The sequence below is a fragment of the Mus pahari genome, chromosome 22, assembly GCF_900095145.1.
Source record: "Mus pahari chromosome 22, PAHARI_EIJ_v1.1, whole genome shotgun sequence".
Taxonomy (NCBI): domain Eukaryota; kingdom Metazoa; phylum Chordata; class Mammalia; order Rodentia; family Muridae; genus Mus; species Mus pahari.
In genome coordinates this window covers 35,238,302-35,244,840 of record NC_034611.1, presented here as the reverse complement: position 1 = coordinate 35,244,840, position 6,539 = coordinate 35,238,302, and the positions used below count along the sequence as shown (strand labels likewise).

General features: G+C 40.5%; 1 non-coding gene across 1 annotated transcript; it reads right to left on the bottom strand.

The window, feature by feature from the left end:
* Positions 1–5,687: 5,687 nt before the first annotated feature.
* On the bottom strand, positions 5,688–5,815 carry LOC115062995. Its single transcript, XR_003842884.1, has one exon. It is a non-coding gene; the product is annotated as a small nucleolar RNA SNORA17 (small nucleolar RNA).
* Between the last annotated feature and the right edge of the window lie 724 nt (positions 5,816–6,539).

The following is a 6,539-nucleotide window of genomic DNA, read 5'->3' as shown; positions in this document are numbered from 1 at the left end:
GACTTCTCTCTCCAAGTTGAGCTGTTATATTCTGTTTTTTGTTAGTAGTATTGAATTTTATGTTTTTAATTTTAAAAGGTCATAATTTTAAGGCTGAAAAAACACAAAATATCAAAAAAGCTTTTTCTCGGGAACTTTTACATTTAAATGCAATGTCTATTGTAGTGACCAAGGATTCTGCATCTCATGGCTAATCAAGAAAGGACTGCTGTAGCTAGTTGCTTCAAGTTAATTTCCAGTGAGCACCATGGTTGAAGTCTTACTTGGGAAAGTGATTAACTATTTAAGGACCGTATTACAATCTGAGTCTTTATTCATTTGACAAACTAGTACATACTTAGAACTGTTACAAGAAATAAAATAGTATATTTGAAAACTTTCCAACTTATAATTGTTAAAAAAAAAAAACAGACATTTATTTAGCTATAAATTTTACAAAAATCTGTCACCTACCTATGTTACCTAGTATAATTGGGATTTCCGGTTCCACTCATGATGAAGTAGCATGTTTCACACTTAAATTGAAGCCTTAAAAGCTTATTACAGCCGGGCGGGGTGGCGCACGCCTTTAATCCCAGCACTCGGGAGGCAGAGGCAGGCAGATTTCTAAGTTCGAGGCCAGCCTGGTCTACAAAGTGAGTTCTAGGACAGCCAGAGCTACACAGAGAAACCCTGTCTCAAAAAATCAAAAAAAAAAAAAGCTTATTACAACTATAAATACTGAAATTATATAAAAATAGACTTTTTCATATAGTACAGTATTGTGATAAATAATTGGATGTTATGGTTAATTAAAAAACTCAAAGTGTAGTTTTCATTTCTACATGTATTTTCCATGTTCAATTTATTATATAAATGTACAGTGCTATTAGAAATAAAGATGGAACGGTTGTTGATGTCACAAAATATGAATATTCATCATGAACAAATATAAAGTTTCTATGCATATACTAAGAACATTATATATTCTTTGAGTTTTATTTAATCATTCCTATCACATTTCACTAATCTAGTCTAAATTGGATACATCAGTAACTATTTCTATGCCATCATGGTTTGTATAACCCAAGGATCTCTGAGTCAGATTTTCTAGGAGATATTTTTTTATGTTAATACTGTCAGAAACAAAGGTCCATGACTATAGAAACATTGAAAGGAATTAATCAGTGTGAACTTTCAGACAATACCCATAATAGGATGAACTTAGTATTTGAAAGCCATCAGTGATTTTTATCTAAATGAACTCCACTCTTAGAATCAGTTCTTGGCAAGTAGGCAACTCCTTACCTTTCTTGGGCTTTGAACATTCCTGATTCTTTTAAATTTTCACAAGTCATTTTTAAGATTTATACTTATCAAGTTGTTTTTTTACTCAAAATAGCTTATTCTTCTATTTTAAACAAAACATTTTTTCTAAAAGGCAACCAATTAAGTAAGAGGATAATTAAAGTATGAAATTGAGTATGTAGATTAATAAGAGATTCGATTCCTTACCTACTAGAAGCAAAGGCCTGAGCTTAATACCCAAAAGAGAGAAGAGAGAGATGAGAGAGAAGTGAAAGAATGGAAAGGAGAGGAAACAATGCAAATAAAATAAAAATGTCTCAAAATAAGAGGAGCGAACACTTTGAAATGGTCAGATGAGAATTATTTCCCAGCCTTTCTTGGTTTTCTTTTTGCTCTGTGAAACATTCACAGCATCTAATCTGATAGGATACTACTTCTCATTGCCTCAGCAAAACTATTTTTGAATCTACAAAGCTTTTGCCATCATCTTATTCAAGAAAATCTATCACAGTTTTGCAAATCACTCAAATTTCACAGGAAATTATAATGCTGAAAATGATCACATCAGGCTCCATTTTTGCCTTGGTCTAGTTCTGTTCTTAGCTATTGGAATATATCACAGGTGTTTAAACCTAAAAGGACTAGAAAATTTTGTCTCCTATTGTCATTTCCCTTCAAAATAATCAAATGTGTGCTCATCATAGGATTTCATTTGGTATATACTTTGCAGTTATAATGTATTAAAATAGTTGTATTTTCAGTTATATAAAATATTAACCTTTTTTATAACCACTGGTTTTCTGCTTTGAAATTGAAAAATATCACCATGTTTCTATAGAGGGTAAATGTGTGTGTGTGTGTGTGTGTGTGTGTGTGTTTCTGAGTGTGTGTGTTAGAGATTGATGTGTAAAAGATTGATGAACTTGGGATATGTGAAATAACTATCTTCTATAACTTTAAATCTAATTTTGGATTTGCATTAGAAAATATGACAGTTAATTTTTGTTGTTTGTTTTTGATATTATAATCTAATAACTTTCCTCATTTTCGTTTCCTCTCTCCAAACTCTTCTCACTCTCTTTCCTTCCATCAGTTTTAGTGTATGCACATATGTTCTGGTATATACATACGTATTCCTAAATATAATCTGACGAGTCCATATAATGAAACTTATAGGTGTGTTTGTAGAGTTGACCATGTGGCACTGGACAACAAATTAGAGTTCTCCCATGGGGAGGGCTACTTGTGCCTCGATTTTGCATTAGTTGCCTAAGTGGGGGAAGATGGAGGAACAGAAATATTGATTGCCTACTCTAAGAGAGAATATAAGACATCAAAGGAGAGAGTATGGTCCATGGAGAGAAAGTATGGAAAGACTCAGAACCAACAAAATATAGTTATGAGAATGTAAATGTCATAGGGAAGCATAAAGTGACTTAGAAAAAGTTCCTAGACCTCTCATAATTCTTTCTCTTGGGAGGAGGAGATCCAGTTTCAGTAAGCAAGAGCAAGTGAAGGACCTTGACTTGTCATCAACTACTATATCCACTGATCTAGTCCCAGGCAAATGCCTAGATTATATGAAATAACTTTATAAATATGATTCTTACTCTATGAGATTATAATATAACCAAAATGAGAGGGAATGGAGAGGATTAGAGGGCACAGGGGAGAATGACTAGAAAATGGAGGAGCAAACTAAAACAATGCAGCTCAGGGGCTTGGTCAGAGGGAGACTCCCCAACAAGCTAAACATAGAGAAAATATTCAGTCTGTTATCTATGACACTTACATTGTTGCAGCCAGCAGTGATCACAATAAGTGTGTTGTCATTTGGAACTGAACTCCTCCTGGAAGCAGAAAACATCGCAGGTCACACAGGTCCAACTGTGGTCACCAAGGCATTGACTGGGGAGATGGCTGCAAAACACAGGATGGGAGCTTCCATTGACAAAGATGTGGGCATTGTTGCTGGGATTGTGGCAGTGAATTCCTAGACTCAACAGACACATGCACTAAAGTCAACCGAGAGGAACTGTATACTGTTTAAAATTCATTTTCTGTCTATTCTATTATTGTTGTTGTTTTATTATATTTTTCTTTTCTTAAAAAAAAATGGTTCTTTGTGAATTTCACATCGTGTACCCAGTTCAACTCGTTCCTCCCTCCCCTCCTAAGCACCTTCTACCCTTGCAATCTTCACCTCCAACAGAGAAAAATAAAATCTCATCGTGGAAGCTATAGTGGGTCACAATGTGTCCACAGTATACATTTCTGTCCACATTTCTTTGATTACAAATGTTCATTGCAAGAACTCATTGGTCTGGTACAAAACCTCTGGCTTTTGCTACTCTATAAACACTGGAACTTCACTGTAACCCTCTTAGATAGCCTGCTGTTGGCCTGTGTAATGGAGATCTTGTAGTTCTGGGTCTGTAGGAATAGCCTCTTCATGCACTCTTGCACTAGGGTAGATGTTGTGGTGGACCAATTCAAGGTCCTGGATCTGGGCCACGGACATATCTGAGATGGTCAGCCCTCTGGCTCTCCATTTCTCATGGTTGGCTCACTGGCAACCCCCACAACTAGGACCAGTTCTACCTTGCTGTCCAGGTAAAGTGCAGGGCATGTCTTCCTAAATGTTGCAGGCATTGAGGGTCATGGCCAGTTCTACCACTCTCATGACCCCAGGAATACCTCTTCCACTTGCCGTATGTTGCAAGGGACGAGGCAGAGGAGGAAGACATCTCTCCTTCATCTGAGCCACCACACAGCAGTCAAGAGACAGGGCTAACTCTGCTAAGCTCATATCCCGGAGGAGCCAGCTTAACAGAAAACTGAGCAATCAGTTATTCTGCCCAGGAGAGGTGCAGGGTCCACTCTCCCTATGCTGCAGCAGGTTGAGTAGCAAAGCCAGTTATCCTGCTTTGATAGCCCCAGTCCAGCCGGGAGAGCTCTTCTGCCTGGGGTAGATTGCAAGGGACATGCATAGGTTTGGCAGCTTTATCTCATCCACACTGCCCCAAGACTGACAAGTTACAGGGCCAGCTCCCTTATGCTCGTACCCTCAAGGTGGCTCACTCATACCCCTGCGATCTGGGTCAGCTCTACTTACTGAGTTGCCCAGGTAAGGTACAGGGCCTACTCTCTGCTCTCACGGCCCTGTCAGGACCAACTCTCCAGCTTGCTGCAGGTTGCAAGGGAAGAAAATAGAGAGTGATCTCATACTCACTGATGCCTCTGCAAAAAGCAGGACCAGCTCTCCCATACCATACTCATGCTCTTGGAGCTGGCTCAACCACAACCCCCACACAGGGTCAGCTCTACTGTTTTGCCCAGATGAGGTACAGGGCCTTCTCTCCCAAGTGTTGTAGCAGGTGGGGACAGAGCCAGTTCTCCAGCTCTGATATCCTTAGGGCCAGCTCTCCTGCTTGCCTTAGATGGCAATGAGTGAGAGGCAGGGAGCATCTCTCGTTCACCCATATCATCTCACAGTAGAAAAGTGGCACGGCCAGCTGTCCCATAGTCATGCCCCTGGGGACAGCCTGCCCACACCCTAGGCACCAGGGTCAGTTCTACTGTGCTACCCAGGTAAGTTTCAGGTCATGTTTTTCTGACTATTATAGCTGGTGAGGGGTAGGTCAAGCTCTCCTGTACTCATGACCGTAGGGCTAGGTCTCTTATATGTCTCAGGTAGTGACAGGTGAGGGGGAGTAGAGTATCCCTCCCTTGTCCATACCACCACAGAATGGAAGGATCAGCTCTTCCAAGTTCGTATCCTCCAGGCTAGCTCATCCACATCTTTTATAATTTGCAAGTCTATTCTCCAAACTACTACAGATGGCCAAGTGCGGGTCAGCTCTTCGGCTCTCATGCCCCTAGGACTAAATCTCCCAAGATACCCAGGTGATAGGAGGGCCCGTCTCTGCACAGCCCTTAGACATCAACATGTTCTTGAGCGGCAGCCAGGACCAGGAATATCCACCCGAACTTTGGTGGTAACAGACCTTTACTCCTGCAAAGCCACTACCCAGACATAGCCCCAGTGGCAGCACAGGCTATCATGGTCCCAGGTGACATCACCAGCTAATTACATCAGGCTGTTCCTCATGACCTGCGAGTCTCCACTTCTGTCTCTCTTTACTGTGCCCACATTCTCTTTCTCTTCCATTTCTCCACCACATACTTACTCCTCTAGGTGGTGCCCAGGGTCTCCGAGTGTCTGGGGTCAGCTCAGGAGTGGTCTCAGAGTTACTATGTCCTGCTTTTGCATTATGGCACCTGGTAGGGCTCATCTTGAGCCTCATTTGTCCCACAGGCCTGAGTGGTTCAGGCTGATTATGTCTGGGTCCCATGGCTCTGATCTGGTGATCATCTCAGTGGGCTCTCACTTTTTAGAGAATGCTGGGCTATCCATTCAGATGTTTGTATGTAAGATCACTAAGCATAAACACAGCCAGCCTCTCTCCCCTTGGACACCTACTGACACATATGTGACACAAAAGTCACACCTGAAATGTCCCTAATTTTTCTAATTTCCCACTCTACTTTAAGAAAACCTTTACCCCTTTTTTTTCTGCTGTGTTGTTCTTCATCTACTCTTTTTTAGTACAAAGTTGCTCACAGGGCTTTTGCATACCTCCATTGTCACCTTTCAGCTAATTACTTTTTCGTCCTTAAAATCAAATTTTTGTATGTATCTTGCTACAAAATTGCTCAACCTATTTTTATTACTGGTACATAGCTACTGTTATTTTCCTCATTTCTTTTAGACAGGGTGTCACTACGAAGTCCTGGCTAGCTGCATCTGCATCCCTACCTCTGACTCCTGGTGCAGATTATAGATGGGTGGATGTATGCCTGGCTGTCATTTTGATTGAGAGCTGCTGTATTTATAAATGTGGTTTTGTTCCATGTTGTAATGTTACCGTTGTTGTTTTATGCTTTCCATGTCAGCGGAACTGGAATCAAGCCTGGCATAATTAAACACCAGAGATAGGTATATTATCATAAAATTACACACACAGGCCAACTGAGAAAAATTGCACCTCTCGATAGCGATGCTTGAGGCATGTTTGAATTCTGAAAAACTTTATAGAACAGGGCATATGAGCCAAAGCCTGTCAATATGGCTGTGTACAAACATGGTGATAGATGGCTCAGAGCCCAGATCATGGATATCCATACAAGGGCCCTCCACATTTTAATTCCTGTACTCTTTTAGAGTAAGCATTGTTGACAAGTATGGAGAA